The 19927-nt window shown below is 37.9% G+C and overlaps 1 pseudogene; it reads right to left on the bottom strand.

Annotated features, from left to right (window-relative positions):
* Positions 1-1379: 1379 nt before the first annotated feature.
* Positions 1380-19537, bottom strand: LOC100811453 (6-phosphofructo-2-kinase/fructose-2,6-bisphosphatase-like; annotated as a pseudogene).
* Between the last annotated feature and the right edge of the window lie 390 nt (positions 19538-19927).

Here is a 19927-nt window from a genome sequence, read left to right as displayed (position 1 = left end):
CAATCAAGTAGTGCTCCTTTCTTTCCCTCACGGAATGGTCCTACAACATTGTTGTCCACATCACCACCGGTGCGTCATCATTTCAAGCCACCTATGGCAAGGCCCCTACTTCCATACCTCAGTATTTGGAGTGTTCTTCCCAGGTTGAGGTCATGGACGAATTAATGACGACAAGAGCCCAACTTCATTCTGACCTTCTGTATCATCTCTCTAAGGCCCAGGTTGCCATGAAATGGATCGCCGATTCACATCGTCATGATGTTGTTTACAATGTTGGTGACTGGTTTTCATGTGCCTTCGCCCATATCATCAAATTTCTCTCAGACCATCTTACACGAAATTCTCTAAGCGTTTCTACGGTCCTTTTCGCATCCAGGAGCATATCGGCCCAGTGGCTTATCGCCTTCAATTGCCAACATCCTCTAAATTTCATCCTATGTTTCATGTATCTCTTTTAAAGCCAAACATGGGACCAACCCCCCTGAACTGCATCCTCTACCACCACTACATTCAGAGAACCATCATGTGGTCGAACCACTGTCGATCTTGGACTGGAAATGGGACAATGACAACACTCCACCAGTTCAAAAAGTCTTGGTTCAGTGGGCCGACCTAGCACCAAAAGATACCTCTTGGGAGGAATGGAATACTCTTCACACCTCTTACAAACTTGGGGACAAGGTTGTTCTGCAACCCAACCCAGGAAGGAGCAGGCCCAAGAGGGTGCATAAAACACCAACATATCTCCACAATTATGCTTGATTCCACTCACCTAAGATGTCACCTTGCCGACAAGCACTACCACAGTTATAAAAAACTAGCATGATTCCACTACTCTATTATTTTGTATTTCTGTTATGGGTCATGAGTGCCAAAATCCTATCCCTATATGATCATTATAAATACACCACAATAATGAAATAAGGCAAGAAAGCATTTATTTATATTTTCTCTAGTTATTTTCTGTAGAATAATAGTTTGCTCTACCATCTTCCTGGTATTCCATAAACCTACCAGCAATTTTCAAAAAGATTACATATCACTTCCATATATTCGTAATGTTCAGCATTCTTTTTCAATTCTATTAGATTGTTAATTTTTATTAGTAAAAGAGATGGAATATGCAACCTTTCTCACTTTCTCTTATATCTCCACAATCTAATTATTGTACTTCCAGTCTAGCCACTAACAAAATCTTACATATTAACGGCACTTACTACCACTTATATCTAGAGAGAACAAAGAATTAAACTAAAGAATGTCACATCTTCAAAATCAAGAGCTTAAACTTATAATAATATTAAAGAATGAGTATTAGCTATTGATGGAAATATGATATTTATGTAAGATACGTCATTTACACTTGAAATGAAATAATATTGAATTTGAAGAGCATAGCTTCCTTTTATTATGGTAATTTTAAACAATGTAGTCCATTTACGGGAATATTACATTTTTGCCAATAAATTAAAATCAGAAGAATGGATAATTGGTTTGTAGGCCATAGTATGGTATTAGAAAGAGAAACTTTTCTTCAATTCATTTCAGTCCATTAGTTTATATCTTTTCTCTTGGACACCCGTGACTCCCATCTGTATCTCAATAATCGTATGAAGAGGAACCTGGAAATCACAAATCTCACGTTAGATATCTTCAACATATTCATCATCATTCACCAAAAGTGAAGATTTCTCCAACTGACAATGTGAACCCCACAAAAATTTGTTAACAAAACAATATAAGTAGGCAAAGAAAGGCAATCTCCATTCCCTTAATTAATGTAATGTAACTAGAAACAACTGTAGTTTGTGCTTCAGTAAATCCTCAATTTTGTCTTTGAAATTGTATGCACTTGTCATTTTAGTCCCTGACCTCAACTTTACTAAAACTTTGATTTAATTCCTAATAGGAAAATATTATTTACGTTGCCCCTCTTCCAAAAATGACCGACCCATACAATATCACGAAGAGTAATAATACATAAACACTTACACAATGTATACACCTAACTGATGCACTCTATTTTTCTCTCTTCTTGTCACATCATAACAACTATCATATCTTCACTCTTCTTTCTTCTGTCTCTAACTCTCTCTAGGCATGTAGTAGCACACAAGTGTCCATGCATCATTTTCCTATCAGGAATGAAGTTAGGCTTTACTCATTGTTTAAATATTTGCAACCAAGTCAATAAGCACAAAGCATCAACTCCATGTTTAATATGCACCCATCTAGTAAGAACAAGAAGTTCAGCTAAATAATTCACAAATTACCGCTATATGCGGAATTTCGTTCAAAGGTCTGTCAGCAAAATAAGCATATAGTGCCCTCAAAACTGCCTGCAATGTGAAACGTATGGAAAAACCTCACGGATTAGAACAGTCAACCATATAAAGTCTTTACAAGCATGAATGTAGCTTAATGACTTGCATACAACCTGGTGAGATATCACAACAACAGGTGCTCGTTGGCGCTTAAGCTCTATAATTACAGGTTCTAATCTGTATTATTACTAAAACTTGAGTTATTTATATCAAGCAAGTTGAAGCAAGGAACTAAATAATATTTATAAGATAAAATATACCTTTGAATGACATCCAAGTATGACTCACCACGAGGATAACGATACCTAAGCTTGTCCTTCTTGCACGATCTGCAATAAGACAAGAGGGGAGGGAAATAATAACTACTGAGTTTAAACAGCATCTTCTAACCCCAAAACCAAAAGAAGTTTCACATTGTGCTTCTTTTTATCTGCCATATTAGTTGCATTCAACTTGCAAATAAGAGAGAAATTACAAGTCTGCAAACATACTCATACTCCTCTGGCATGTTTTTCTTGATTTCTGCGTTATGTCATACCATCACACACCCCTGCGTTTATCTCATCAAGTGCACGCCATTGTATCTAACTTATAGATAGTAAGTCAAAATGTGTACATTTGTCAACCTATTTCTCGTGAAATAAATAGCATGACTGTACACAACCATAAACTTAAGTATGACACTAACCTTGGGAAATCCAACAATTGGAGTGGCTGTCAGAATTGTTCGTTGCAGTGTACTAGTCCATATCTAGACAAGAAGTTACAAATATCACAAATCATCATTCCCTTTAATACTTGCTTATACATGCTGTTTAGCAGATTCACTATAAATGATATATAATCATTGACACTGGATCACAGTTCAACATAAATGTTATATGCAGATTTAGCAGACAATGCCTAAGCCATAAGTGTAAAAGGATAATAGTTTTCAAGCGTCAACTTTGTTTGAGCATTGAATTTCAATGGAAAAGGTAGAGTTTGAATCTATACAATAGATAATGCTTACAGAAGCAGCCCGTTCTGATTTGATACGCTTTCCAACAAACTTGGCAAGCTTCTTTGAATAAAGTTCTCCAGCCTCACTGTTATAACAAATTGCATAGTGTTCAAGGTATTCAGCCAAATATTGAAAATGATTTTAATGCCAGATATCACATTAGAAAAGAGAGTAATGAAGCAACAATTCAAGGATAGAGGAGTTAGAACTATTACACCATTTCAACCTTGCAACAAAGTCCTTGAATTTATTATCTAACTACCTTTGTCTTCCCTCAGAAACCAATTGTGCCATAATACTATAAATAGAAGACAACAAGACTTATTTCTACAATTGAAAGGGGGAGGGGTAGATTGAAGAAAAAGAAGACAGGGAAGCTTGAAGGTTCCAACAATAAAACCCCACTTTCCTGAGTAATTATTTGTTAATAAATCAAAATATTGAGCAGATTGTTCATTTGTTATCTGACCTTATTGCAGTATCCCCTCCAATTCTTCTGCCTCTAACATTATCCTGACTTTCCCCATGTCGGGTAAGTAAAATTGGGCGTGGTGTAAGATGTGTATTTACCTGCATCACATAAATTTAGGTTCATAGAAATGTATGAAAACGAAATAGAATAAAGTTTCTGTTTATTCATAAGTTACAAGTGATACGAAGCCTATGCATAACTTTGTAGATATTAGTTTTATACACTACATAATAATTTCAACTACCATTAATTAAAAAAACATTTTCCTTTTATAACCATGACTCACTCCAAGAAAAGCAAGTCTATTCAAATCAAATTTAGACTGAGCAGTGCAATGTCCCTAGTAACATTTTCCAGGGATGTAGTCTGATAGAATATCATAAAAGAGAAAGAGAGAGAGTAAAGTCTATTTCTCATGTATTGATCACTACTGAAATAATGAATACAATGCTCTTATATAGAGCAGCAACAAACTATTGCATAACAGCATAACAAACTAATATTGCATAACAAACTATTTTCCCTATTCACTCTATTATAGTCATATGAATTTATGAGTGAATATAAAAAAACTAGTTAATTAGCTTAGTTCCAGCATCCATGGGTTTTGTGTATTTCCTGTTCCACAGAATTAGCCTTAACATAAGATGACTTGGACACTAGCAGAAACAGAATTAGCTACCTATTAATTCTTTTAAATCTCCCTAACATGAACATACAATACTATGGTTCAGCTCAGTAATATTTTAACCTTAATCTGGTCAAGAAATCCTAACCCCACCCTATTAAAAAAAAAAACTTCGTACCCCATTGCCCAGAGGCTCTTCGCTATGCGAAGGTATGGGGGAGGGATGTTGTACGCAGCCTTACCCTTGCATATGCAAAGAGGCTGTTTCCGGATTCGAACCCATGACCAACAAGTCACCAAGGCACAACTTTACCGCTGCACCAGGGCTCGCCCTCAAACCCCACCCTATTAAATATAAATATTTCACTATCCTGCACCATGACATCACCATTATTCCTAAAACACGAACTTAAGAAACATGATCCCTTTATAATTAATAGCTGTCTAGCCCACAGTCTACAAGAGCCACTTTGTTCTTTCAGATAGACTAGAAAAGTATATCAGGATTTGAGTTCAGATAATAGAACTTTCCATTGAGGGGTTATAACTTATAAGGGTAAGTATCATAAAAATGTTTTCTTCATGTTTAGAAGATTAAGTCTGTTCCTTCATCTGTCCTATAAACTATGAAGTCAAACCCTGGGCAATAAGATTTGTAAAATTTGCTGCTTCCTTAAAGTTCTAGGCTAAGTGGCTTTCCACAAGGCCAATTACAAAAGCTCAATTATGCATTTCATCACGTAACACCAACCCAATTATGTGTATTATGTAATATGTGAGTTAGTTGTAAGGAACTTTGTACCTTCACAGGATAAAAGTTCAGAGTGATGGGTCATTTACATTAATTTTCTCAATATTGGGTCAGATAGTATACTAATCTTAATTATTTTGTTTGTTTGTTTGTGCTGTGTGCGTGTGCGCATGTGTCAATCTTCGACTGTAATTTTGGTATTTAACTACATCCTTCAAAAATACTTACCAAGAAAAAGACAATTCGTCCAGGAAGGTAGCCACTGATATTGTTCACCTAGACCAAAAGACAGAAGCTATTAACAGTTAGCAATCAAAGTCACTTGAAACTAAATGGGTAGAGCAAAATTCAAGGACACACACACAGGTACTCTACATTCAATCACGGCTAGTGTTCACAAAAATAAGAAGAGCCAATGAATTCTAAGGCAAGAAAAAAGTTCTGAAGTCAATGCTTAACCACTCCGTCAATGATCATAAGTTTATAACACTGACTATGACTCTTCCTAGCTTGTCTGTCTCCACTGTGCTAGTTCTGATGCTGCTGTACACCATAACACTTTCATATGATAGCAATGTTCCTTTCCAATACTATTTCTTCTCAGCACAAACACATCTTGAATTTTGTGCTTTCAGTCAACCATGGAATAAATAAGACAAAGGGAAAGCAAGATAAAGGGAAAGCAATGTTCGCGAAACTAAACCATTTCAATTCCAAGATACCATCATTAAGTCGTTGCTGCAACTACAATTTACATCTAGTTTCTATTAGAGTCTGGTAAAAATTACTAACCTGACCTAAGTCACTAACTTAACAGAGCTGGTTCCCGAACCAATTATGTCCAACACATCTTATGCTAATCTCATCAAAGATTTCTTGTTTGATATTACTTCATTCCATCACCTTTCAACTATCAAATTACAGCTAGTATATAGACAATAAACTATCAAATGTAATCTCTTACACTAGTCAACTAGATAATGAACTATCCGAAATAATTATGTTCAATGAAATAAAACATTGAGCTTACTTGTATTTGTCCACCATGCCCACTGACCATATCAATCATTTTTATGTAAGATCCTTCATTAACTGTCTCATAAACCTGGTGCATGGAATCAACATTATTTAAGGAAAAAGCTCAGCTTGAAAAATCATAAAAAGTACACGTTGTAGACTTGCCTTCTCATAATTTTCTAGACGATTTTTAAAGTCTTGCAATCCAGTCTCAAAATCTGGCCTGCAAAAGAAAGTTAATTGCATATGTATCCACATGGCCAACAAGATAGCATAGGTTTTTAATGAAACATTACTCTTCTGCATAATCAGGACTTTGCTGAATTTTAAGGCGAATATTCCTTTCAATTATATTTCTATCATTGCATATTGTTTCCAGGAAGATTATCTACAACATAAACACAAAAAGATGGATCAGAAGAGTTCAAAACTAAATTTATCATTCTCATATCATATACTTATTTCAGTGCCATCTTTGACTACCTTGCATCTTCCTTCAGCCAATTTCATCAGCATGTTTCTTCGTTCTTTGCTACTGTTTGTGGCATCAAATATCCCAACCTAAATAGAAATTAAAACATGCAAAATAACATGAAAGAACACATCAAAGTAACAAAAATATCCAACAAGAATGATCTTACCTGGCCACCTTCTTGCATCCAAGAGATCATATCTTCAAATGCCAGTGCTGCTACCTAATGGCACGTGATACATTAAAACTACGTACACAGAGAAAGGGTCAATGTGGTGTCAACTTTATGAGAACCATCTATTATAAATCAAATATTAGAAGTAGCATTACATTAAAGTCTAACACAGTCTAAACATGTTGATGCCTGCCAATATGAATTTTTCTTTTGTTTCATTTAGTCTAGATTAGCTGGGTGGTGTTACTTCATATTAATTCATGTAGTAATAAAAACCTTATGGCCTAGCGTGCAAGCTATAGATTTTACTCGGTCAATTGTCACAGACTCACAATTAAACTGTTCAAATTAAATAATTAAGAAAAAGGATCAAAATTACCTCATTGCGTGCCTCCACGCCTTCAGGATTGTCAGCTCGAAAGAAGTCAGCAGACTGCAAAGAAGAATATTACGTGATTAAGATTACCCAAGGAAACATGACAGGCTAGTGCAACATCTTTATTTCAAGAATAAAACAGTTAGAAAGGGAATCAGCTGTCACCGCCTCATGATGTTGCAATATTGAAACTTTACGACCCTTACTGACAAGAGATTATATTTGATCATTGATATTGATAGTTATAAAATTCCTTCTAAGGGTTTGGCCCAAATATCACAGCTTCTTTAACTGGTTAGACTTTAGAGTTCAATACTTTTCACCTTCCATCATAAATTTCATTATGTAAATATTTAAGTTCAGCACAAGGAACCTGTAACACTGTAATACTATACTAGGTCCACATTTCAAGCCCACTGGGGTTTCATTTGAAGGGGTGTGTTGGAGTTATAAAAACTGTTGTTTGTCTCTCGTAGCTTAATAACTAAGCTTTCAGGTCAAGTGACTCAGACTAGGTGAGAAGTAAGTCCTTGTGAATACCTGCTTACTTGCTATTTTGTGCCAATGCCTATTTTCTACCAATGAAAAGTTAATCAGTCATTTTAAAAAAAAATCAGATTGGAAAAAAAAGTGAACACATTACACCTGACCAGAAAGTCAGAAACTAAGCTAGTGTTTGACAAACGTGTTAGATGAGGTGGGACATAACACATGGATTTTATTCTCTGTTTTGTGAATTTAAAATAATAGAACATGGAAGGGGGTTAAAACGTGCTACATTTTGGTTCCATTAAAAGGGACACAACTGAGGAGAACTTAAGAACAGATCGTCACTTCAATTTTGTTCTGTCTACAAGTCAAATAATCACAAGTCTTTGGCATCGTGATCATACTTTCAACCATTTCCCTGGGGTATGAAAAACCACAAAACAAGTACCCCATCTAAAATCAGTATGAAGCCCACAGAGCATCAACAACTGTGGGCCTTCTCTACAATATGAATCTCTTAGAATTTCAAACTAATATTCCTTTCAGACCAACTTTGTTAAAAGAGTAATGCTGCAAACACACCCATTTAGGGACAAAATGTCACAGTCCTACACAATATTCCTTTGGTGGTGGGGCTGGGTCAACTATTCAATTGAATGATATTGAGCACATTTCCCATTTCTTCTATAGAAACAGGTGGGGTATTTCTTTACAAATTGTGCTCATTTTCATATGTAGCAATTCTGCCTAGATCTCAGGCTCACAAATACCATCAATATCTACCAGAGAAGCAGCAATTAAAGCGATAATAAATATAGAAGTAGGGGGTGTGTCAAAGCAAAGCCCTGTGCACGGTTATCTAACAATTGAGAATGGGTGTGTATGTGTATGAGGCCTTACATTTGTTAAAAAGACACAATCACTGGCCATCAAACTTTTAGCAAATTATCTACTTACTACCTTCTTTTCAGTTTCTAAACTCCAAGTCTATTGTGTCATATTCCGATGAGTTCATTCCTATATGTTACTCATTTGAACTTTAGAATTTAGAAAAGTAAATAGTTGAGTAAAATGTGTTAGGATCCAATTGCAAGGAATGTGACCTGAGTCTCACATTGGAACTGCCAGCATTGTAGTGTTCACCTAGGATTAGTGCATAGACGTTAGAATCCAATTGTAATGTATGGGACTTGAGTCCCTACATTGGAAGTAGGGGATTCTAGTGTGAAGTTTATAGGGTCATGAGCTCTCCAACTACAATGGCTAACTTTTGTAGTGCAGTTATCCCAAGGTTCTTATCAAAACGTTAGATAAACATTGCCTTGGCATTATTTTCACCTGCCGTAACTTTCGCACTATCATGAACCACATTTATTCTCATGACAATCAGTATCATACATCAAAATATAGTACTACATGCAATGAGGGATGTAAATAAAAGCAAAAATAAAGCACTAAATATATAAGAGAGACAAAAAATTTCATCAATCATGAGAACTTGTGCACTTAAATATATACTGTAGTGAGAGAGATGGTGAGAGTGAGAGAGTGTGCGAGAGTGAGCGCGAGAGAGAGAGTCAACGACAGAGCGAGAGAGAGAGTCAATGACAGTGCGAGAGAGAGAATCAACGACATAGTGAGAGAGAGCCAATGATAGAGCGATACACACTGACAGTGATCGATTCTCCAAGGAAGCACAACCGAAAGATGGCGAGTACGAGTGGACGACGGTGAGGTATAGGAAGAGGCGGCACCTGCGCACACAATCACAGGACGTGGAAGGGCGTTTACCGGAGAACAAGTACCACCGAAGGAACTGGAGGGATGCCTTGGATATTACCTCGTTTTATTTCACCAGGTTCCCGGAGGAGGTAACTCAGGCGGAGCTATGGAACCATTTCCGACAGTGGGGGGAGGTAAAAGAAATTTTCCTCCCCAAACGGAGAAACAAGGAAGGAAGGCGTTACGGCTTCGTTCGCCTCAAAGGTGTTGAAGATAAAAGAAGAGTTGAAAGGGATTTGGACAACAGCTTCATAAGGGGACTCAAACTACATGTCAACATCCCCAAATATGGGCGGGGAAAGACAGCGAAGGAACCAACCATTATCAAGCGCGTGCACAAGGAGGTGGCCATGGCTGACAATATTCGTATGGAAGAAGCGTCTCGCAGAGCAGCAGGGAACAAGCCAACTCACAGGACCTATGCAGAGGTGTTGTCCTCGCCGATAAACAGGGGAAATCACTCGAACAGGGCAGCCAATCACTGTCCTAGCAATCGGAGATCATGTTCTTCGCTTACTTTGGACATTTCCGATGATGACAAGTTGCGTTACGAAAATGTATGGGTGGGTAGATTGAAGAAGTTGGAGATTTTTGAAAGACTAGAAGAGGAAATGGCATGGCACCTAGGCCCAGGTGTCTCGGCCAAGTACTTGGGAGACGATATGACCCTTCTTCTCGGACTCTCTGACACGAGAGCGGCAGCGATTATACGAGATGAGACAGAACAAGGATCATCCTTGTTTTATTCCATGGTGAAATGGAATCCTCAGTTACGGACCGATAACAGGCTGGTATGGCTTCGGTGCTGGGGTATTCCGATAGTCGCGTGGAAGATGGAGAACTTTCGCAAGCTAGTGGCGCCGGTGGGGGATCTTGTCGACGTTGACGACGACATCGAGCACATGCAGAGACTTGATAGGGCTAGGATCCTTATCAGGACACCTTGGCCACCATTAATACAACATGAAGTTGCTGTCCATATTGAAGGCGAGAACCATCGCGTATTCATGGTTGAAGAAAACGGTGGTGCGGAATCAATTGGAGACCGGTACGTGAGGAGCGATTGGGGATCCTCTGATGAGATTCTTTCTGATGAAGCTGACACGGCAACCTTCCAGTCGTGGTCGAACGTTGCGCTTCCGATGCCCGGCGCCGGCGCTCCTGCTGTTGAAGGAGAACATGTCGCCGACTGCCACGATACCCCCCTAGCTCTATTACCCACTGGTCACGCGAACCTAGACGGCCCAGTGGGTAATGACCGTACTGACAACGAGCCTGCTTCAACTTTTTCTTCGAACAGCAAAACCAGCCCAAAGAGGAAAGATTTTGAATCTGCCAAAGGTCAAATTTCAGCCTACCCTGTCGGTTTTGATGAAAACGCAGTAGATAGAGGAGAAAAGTGTGATAAGGTTTCTGAAACCAGTAATCAACTGACCACACCTTTAATCCAAGCCTCTGCAATCCTCCCTGTTGAGTCTGTGGCTGACCCTATGGTCAGTCATATTATGGACAGCAACTATGACCAAACTGGCCCTCACACCCCCCATTATATCTATTCTCAACCCCACACCATGCAGCATCTTGGGCCTTGCCCACTTACCACCCCCGAGGCCCAAGTCAAGGTATATGATAAGCATAAAGAGCAGCAGCAGGAATTGCAGGTGTATTCAAGGAGAAGGGGCTGTAAAAAGAAAATAGCCCAACAAGATGGCCCGACTGATGAAAGTAATGCTGTTCCACAAAGAGAGAACGAAGATAGTACTGACAAGCAATGTGAGCTAATTTACCAAATGGGCCTTACCCTTCAGGGGGATATCAAGCAGATTAAGGGATTAATGGAAGACATGGAAAAGAGAGATAATATGCTGGCAACTGAGATGGGAGAAAACATTTTTAACCATGATAATACTATCATATAACTGCAGAGGCCTGGGCAGGGGAGTGAAATGGGCTGCCATTAGAAAACTTAATTTAAAGTGCAAAGTGGATCTGGTATGCCTGCAGGAAACAAAGAAGGGGAATTTCACTAAGAACATGTGTCAAAACATATGGGGTGATTCCACTATATCCTGGGAAAGTGTCCCTTCAGTCCACACAGCTGGAGGCCTACTCTGCATGTGGAACAACTCACATTTCGAGGTTGATAGGAGGGTTAAAGGCAGGAGTTTCCTAATGATTGCAGGGACATGGATTAAGGATAATTTGAAGCTGTTCATTGTCAATGTTTATGCTCCATGTGATCTTGCTGGGAAGAGAGAACTGTGGGAGGAGTTGAGGCAGCTAAAGGAATCTAATCCGGAGGGCCTATGGTGCTTCCTTGGGGATTTCAATAGCATTAGAAGCCAGGATGAAAGAATAGGTTCATCTCAAAGGAGTCTGGGCACACTTGACATTTCTGGTTTCAATGATTGGATATCAGACATGGAAATTCAGGAGATTAAAAGCTTTGGTAGCAGATTTACTTGGTGTAGGCCAAATGGTTCTGTGAGGAGTAGGCTCGATAGATGCTTGGTTTCAGAGCAGTGGCTAGTGAAATGGCCTGACTCTTCACAGCAAGTTCTCCACAGAGATTATTCTGACCACTGTCCAATTATTTTGCAAACAGATTTGGTGGATTGGGGCCCTAAGCCATTTAGGGTGCTGGACTGTTGGCTTAATAATAAACAGTACCAAAATATGGTTAAAGAAGTGTGGTGTGGAGACCAGCAACCTGGTTGGGGTGGTATTGTGCTCAAAAACAAATTGAGGAACCTGAAATCCAAAATTAAACAGTGGAGTATACAGAATGGGGATGTCAATAATAACAAAATTCTGCAACTGAAATAGAAGCTGCATGAAGTTGATTTAATTGCCCAGGATAGAACCCTGTCGGAGGATGAAGTTAAGTCCATGAGGTCCATTCAGCAGGAGTTGTGGGAGACTTCATTTGCATATGAATCACTCTTGAGGCAGAAATCAAGGATTAAATGGCTTAAAGAAGGTGATAGTAACACAACATTCTTTCACAAATCCATAAACTTCAGAAGACATTATAATGCGATTCAAGGCATCTTCATTGATGATGTTTGGGTTCAGCAACCTAAAGTGGTTAAGGAAGAAGCTGTTAAATTTTTTGCTAGTAGATTCATTGAGGAAAGCTTAAACATACCTACCTTGGATGGGGTTCAATTCAAGAGGATTACTCACACGCAAAGGGGGGAGATGACTGCCCCTTTTAAAGATCATGAACTTATGGAAGCTGTGTGGAGTTGTGGAGGAGAGAAATGTCCTGGGCCGGATGGTTTCAACTTTAATTTCATTAAGGAGTTTTGGGGGGTCTTAAAACCAGAATTCAGGAGATTCGTGGATGAATTTCATGTTAATGGAAGCTTCCCTAAGGGCAGTAATGCATCCTTTCTGGCCTTAATACCTAAATCACACCACCCCCAGTTGTTTAACGACTATAGACCCATTTCCCTCATTGGCTGTATGTACAAAGTCATAGCCAAACTATTGGCAAACAGACTTAGCAAAGTGATGGCTGACCTTATTGATGAAAGGCAATCGGCTTTCATAAAGGATAGACACATCCTTCATGGAGCCTTGATTCTTAACGAGATAGAAGAGGAAGCTAAAAGGTGTAAGAAGCCAGCAATGATTTTGAAAGTGGACTTTGAAAAGGCCTATGACTCGGTTTCATGGTCATTTCTGGACTATATGCTGGATAGGATGGGTTTTTGCCTTAAATGGAGAAATTGGATCAATGCTTGTCTGCAATCAGCCACTGTATCAATCTTAATTAATGGCAGCCCTACAAAGGAATTTGCCCCCACTAGAGGATTGAGACAAGGGGATCCTTTAGCCCCTATGCTTTTCAATATTGTAGCAGAAGGCTTGACTGGTATGATGAGGGTTGCAACAAACAAAAATCTGTTCACAAGTTACTTGGTTGGGAAGCAGAAAGAGGCTGTAAATATTTTGCAATACGCAGACGATACAGTGTTTGTGGGTGAAGTTACATGGGACAACATAATTGTGTTGAAGGCAATGCTTAGGGGTTTTGAAATGGCATCTGGACTGAAGATTAATTTCTCAAAGAGCTATGTGGGGATATTTGGTGATGATACCGGTTGGGTTCATGGTGCAGCTCAGTTTCTGAATTGCAGGCATATGGTGACACCCTTCTACTATTTGGGGATCCCTATTGGGGCTAAACCATCTAGCTGTATGGTGTGGGAACCACTGATAAAAAAATATGAAGCCAAACTATCTAAATGGAACCAGAAAACCCTATCAATGGCAGGGAAGGCTACCTTGATTAATTCAGTTTTACCAGCATTACCCATATATCTTCTGTCTTTCTTTAAAATCCCACGAAGAGTAGCCCTGAAATTGGTATCCTTGCAAAGAAACTTTCTGTGGGGAGGGTGTCAAGAGCTCAACAAAATAGCTTGGGTGAAGTGGGATGACATCTGTCTCCCCAAGGAGGTTGGGGGCTTGGAGATCAAGGATATTGTCAAATTTAATGCAGCCTTGTTGGGAAGATGGGTGTGGGCATTATCATCTAATCAGAATCAGTTATGGGTCAGAATTCTAAATTCCAAATATGGTGGTTGGTCAGATCTCACAACTGGCAGAGATAAAGTTTGGCATTCCCAATGGTGGAGGGACCTTCGAAAACTATCTCAGCAACCTCAATTCAGCTCTATCCATCAACATATGGTTTGGAAGGTAGGGGGTGGTGACAAAGTCAAATTCTGGGTAGATAAATGGCTGGGGGCTGAATATAACCTGCAACAGCAATTTAATCAGCTGTTCTTGATCAGTGGACAGCAGAATAATATTATTTCCAGCATGGGAAGAATCTCTCAGGGTCAATGGAGTTGGGACCTAAAATGGAGAAGGAATCTATTTGACCATGAACAGGATATAGCAGTGGATTTCATGGAAACAATTAATAATATTCAGATTCAGCCACATCTGCAGGACACTATGCTGTGGAAAGCTGATTCTTCGGGTGTATACTCCACTAAATCAGCTTACAAACTACTACTATCTACTAACAGTCAGATTCCAGAGGCCAACATCTACAAGACAATATGGAATCTGAACATCCCCCCAAGGGCTGTGGTGTTCTCTTGGAGACTTATCAAAGACAGATTACCCACTAGATATAACCTACTTAGAAGAAATGTAGTCATTCCGGATCAGGTGTGTTCACTGTGTGGCACTTGTTCTTCAACTGTAAACTGACCAGCGGATTATGGTGGGAATCTATGAGGTGGAGTAGGATAGTTGGTCCACTTGCAGCTACGCCAGCAGCTCACTTTGCCCAATTCTGTGATGGTTTTGGAGGTGGGAGGAATCATAAAAGATGGTGTCGATGGTGGATTGCATTATCAAGCTCAATATGGCAGCATAGGAATCTCTTGGTATTCCAAGGTCACCGGTTTGATCCAGCCAAAGTGATGGAAGACGCTTTACTCCTAACATGGTCTTGGGTAAAGACCAGAGATAAAAAGTTTTGTATTTCGTTCAACCACTGGTCTTCAAATCTTGGGGACTATTTTGGTTAAGTTGGGTTACTCAGATCTACATATGTGGTGGCGTCATAGCTTGGATTTTATTTATGCTGGTAGATGTTATCAGGTGCCTTGCACCTATGTATAAATCATCAGCAGTACCTCTGGTGCTGCTGTTTCTATGATTAATAAAATATATATATTTGTTGCTTTCCAAAAAAAAAATATATTCTGTAGTTATGCAGATAATCTTTGAATGAGAAGGCATAAATTATTTCACAGATTCGTACAATAAACTTTACCTGATTAGCTCCATGCTTAAGGCAACGATACTGTGACATCCAAAAATAAGTGGGTTAATCTTCATAGTTCATACTTGACATATTTCCAGTTTTGCACTAGGTCGAAGTATATTGATTAAACAGATGAATGATGTTAAGAATGTAAACAACCTTCCCAACATTGAAGTGTTTGGTATTATGACCTAACCAATGAAGATATCTTGTAAGTTTAGCTGCAGTGAAAGTTTTACCTCTGGCTGGCAGACCCACCTACATAAAAAAATTAGTAAAAAATTAAAAATAATTTACTTTTAAAAAAACAAATTTACTAACTTTGATGAACTACAAATGGAAATGACATTTTTGCCAGGAATTTCCAAATTCTAGCTTTCATTATATATTCTTAATTCCAAATCTTATCTAATATATGACTAGAATTCCACATTGAAGCAATAAAAAAAAGAGAGGCTGAGAGAATTACTAAAACTATGAAAATTAATGAGTAACTAGTGCAGCGGAGTAAGAAACAATTCAACACATAATTCTAGAAGAATTTTGATATAAATCAAAGAAATATCATTCATATTACAAATTGCAACTAAATAATTTCAAATCCAAAGGCTCTAAATAGAATTCATAATAAAAAGAAAACTCGGGAAAATAACATAGAAAAGGAAACTAAACAAGATAGAAATATGAAACTAAACAAGATAGAAACTAATTATCTCATAACAAAATCGAAACTAATTATCAAGTTTTGCATCAGTATCTAACTACTCATAATGCCAGAAAAATACCAGGATAATTGCCAAATGTCTATCTTCCTTGGGACCCAGCATCTGATCAGCAACAGCTGCAGCAGCGACAGCTCCAGCAGCAGCTGGCATTGAATTCTATCAATAAAAAGGTAAAGGAACAGACAATTATTTGTGGAAACCTCAAAACACAATAAGTTAGTTGACTAACAATAAATTTGAACAATAACCAAGAAATGAAAATCATGTATACAGACCTTGGTTTCGTTATCCAAATTGAGATCAGTAGAGAAAATATATGAACTAGAAGATTTTACAAGTCTAGGAGATCCAACACCTCTATCAACAAAAAGTCCCCTCTGACTCTCTTGCTTTTGCAGAGGTGAAAATGTTCCAACTGACTTGGATTCAACCATTCCAGAACTTTGAAACATCTTAGATGGATCAGGCACAATAACCTGCATTTCCTGATTGGAACATCAGCATAACCTATTAGATGTAATGAATTATGTATTGCAGGATCAAGAGTCAATAGAATCTATAGCCTACTTCCTTGCGTATTTCCTCTTAATTCATTACTTAAAATTTATAAAGACATAGTAACTTATCACAGAGAGAGAGAGTCAAATTAATACTTTGTAGACTCAAGCATCTGCCTGCTAGTCACAGATATCAACAAACAGAAGACAATGCATAGTCAATCTTGAAAGAAATAGTCTTATGTAAATAAAGTTATAGATCCATTACAAATACAGAAAAATAAAGATTCATGATAGAGCACCAAATTTGCACATTATAATATCAAGCATCTATCTGATAATAAAAACTAAGGAGCATAGAAGGCATGTTCAATCGAACGAATTAAATTCTTATGTACATACAGTTACAGATTCATTAGAAAAAGAAAAAAAAAGTAAAGATACATGGTGAAAAAAATGAACAGATTGAAAATAAGAACATAGAATTTATTAAAGGGATTACAATATATCCTAGGACTGATTCAAGTTTTTAATTAGTCAATCATCCTCACAACAATAAGAGCTGTAAATAACTAAAAATGTAATCATAATTTTAAAATGCGATTTTGAAAGTAAAACCTTGATGGGATATGAACTGCTGCCAGACCCACAAATTAGTGACCTTGGATTCTCTGTCATGTTAGCGGCATATACATGAGCTGAATTTGCAGCAGTTGCGGGAGTTGGGACAACATAATGCTCAAGATCAAGTTCCAAACCCACAGAACAACCATTCTGAACCAAAAAGATAAAGTAAGCCTAAATTAGTTGGAATTAAAGAATTACATTACATTAGATATGGAACAATCAAAACATAAAATTAACAGGACTATCAACCTGACCAATATTTTTGCACTTCAAGTTGAAATATATTGTCTAGAAAAAGGTGAGGTTTTAAGTGCAAGACATCTGGCATGTACATACTATCTCAAGTGTTAGAACCAGATTAACACTGTTCTACAGATAACAAGGAAACAGAGGATTACAAAGTAAAATGAAGGTGGCCAAGAGGAGGGGTTTTATTTTGATCTTACCTCCCCACCGGTCTGAGGTGCTGAATTTATGCTCACATCCGGAATCCATCTCACAGATGAAGGACGGAATTTATCCTGATAAGCCCTCCAACTAGCTGCAAGGTCAAAGGGAGAAACCCTGTCTGCTTTAACAAACACTTGATACTGAAGAACCTCGCCACTATCAAGCCTAAACAACGCAAGCCTTGCATCCTCTTGCAATGCTCCCCCCACAAGCAGGCGGCTAGGACCCTCCTCGACAAAACAAGGTGTATTGCTGTGCTGTCCTTAGGCTTCAACAGGAACTTGAAATCCAAGGTTTCTGAAATCCATGCATTATTCAAAAAACTAAACATCCCTTCAATTTCACTAGTGAGACAATCATGCACAACACAATTTCCATAACCTAACTCCATTTATTTCACAAAAGCACCAAGACACCTTAATACTAGACTCCCTGTTCACACTAAAGGCAACAAAAACATTGCTAAGAGTCACATTTTCCTTCCTTTTTCTCCCCCATAACCTCTGAATCTCAAGACATTATCTACTGTTTATTGAGCATACTTTTGTTAAGTCAATGAGATAAGGAAAAAACAAGAGACAAATTGTTAAAAAATACAACTTCCAAAGGAAAAAAATCCTGAAACTCCAATGAAAGTCAAAGTAAACAAAGCAAGGAAGGAAAAAGCATTACCACAATTAGGTGGAACAACAAAGCTAAATTCTGAAGCCCGCCCATAGTTCAAAAAGCTAAACACCCCTTCAATTGCACTTTTATATAAGGATAGTTTTTCTATCTTTTGTTCCAAATATACTTTTGAAATTGAAAGCTCCCCATGCTAACAATCACACACAACACACTTTTCATCACCAAACTCCATTCCTTTCACAAAATTGCCAAGACACCTCAATACCAGACACCCTCCTCATGGTGAAGGCAACAAAGCCATTTCCAAGAGCCACACTTTCCTTCCTTTTTTCCACATAAGCTTAAGACATTATCCATTATTTTATTGAGTAGACTTTTGTTAAGTTAATGAGATATTATAAAAAAAAAAAGAGAAAATGCACTCTTTACTTTGTCATTCAATTAGAAATTGAGGTGTATGGTAAATTTGTTTATTTTTACAATAAATGTCTTGAAAGTTGTCACACCTATCATGATTTCTGATTGATTAACAATCAAAACCTTACAATAACTACCTTTAAAGCCGACACCACTCCTACCATATTTTCTGATTGGTTGCGAGTGTAAAACTTTTTTTGTTAGCGATCGTGCATAGAAATTAAGCTAATTAAAAATTGCAATATTTGAATAGGAAAAAAAAATTGGAAACACAAACCAAAAAAGTAAAAGGCATTACCGTGATTAGGTGGGACAACAAAGCTAAGTTCCCACATTGACACGATTCCCGCTCCATGAAAAGCTAACACCAAAACCCAAAAAAGCAATGAGAAACAACGAAAAAGAAGACACACCCAGTAACACACGAACCAAAGGAAGAAAAGGGTAGGGATCAAAATTACAGCTTTGGAAGGATCCCAAGAACCCACGAGAGGAACGGAGCCATAAACGTGAGGAACAAGGTCCCCTGTGAGCTTGTGATTCTCCATCTTGAGAGACACGTAGAGTTGGCCACCTGCATGGTCGAGCCTCTCACGCTCTTCCTTGCTCCCTTCATCTGCGTCCTTCGATGCACCCGTTCCCATCTCTCTCTATGATGATGATTCTGCAAAGTGTGTGTGTGTGTGGAAATTGTTATTGTTGTTGTTGTTGTTGTGTGCATGTATAGTGTGTGGATGTGGGTGCATAAATGGGTAGGAAGAAGAGGGATGGTTATGTTTATGTGTTTGGTGTGGATAGAGAAAAAAACAAAAAAGAGGATTTATGGAATTGGAAAGCGAGAATGCGAGAGACAAGGAGGGTGAGGTTGTTGAGTGAAGATGTTGCTGTCTTGTTGGACCCTTTATAACTCTATGTCTAAAGCTTTTTATATTTTGTGTTCCATGATTGTGTTCTCTGTTTATCATTCCTTTTTTATAGTATCAAACTAAAACTAGTAAGTAATTAGTAACTGATTCTGATTCGAGGTATGAGGTATGAGGTTGATTATTTGATCATCTAAAACACATAGTATGTAGCATATAATTACAATTTTTGTTTCTCTTACCTTTCTTCGATGTATCTTAAAAAACATTTAAAATTAAGAGAAATACGTTGTTGTTTTATGAATTTTTTGGAAAAAAGATGGCTCCCAATTTAGATTGAAAAAAAAAATACTTAAAAAGTATTTATAGAATTTAATGATTAAAAATATAAAATAATTCTATCTTTTCATATATCTCTTTCTCGTATCTAACTTTCTT

This window comes from Glycine max, chromosome 11 (genome assembly GCF_000004515.6).
Source record: "Glycine max cultivar Williams 82 chromosome 11, Glycine_max_v4.0, whole genome shotgun sequence".
NCBI classification, from domain to species: domain Eukaryota; kingdom Viridiplantae; phylum Streptophyta; class Magnoliopsida; order Fabales; family Fabaceae; genus Glycine; species Glycine max.
The sequence above is the reverse complement of the archived record's forward strand: the minus strand, read 5'-3'. Positions and strand labels throughout refer to the sequence as shown.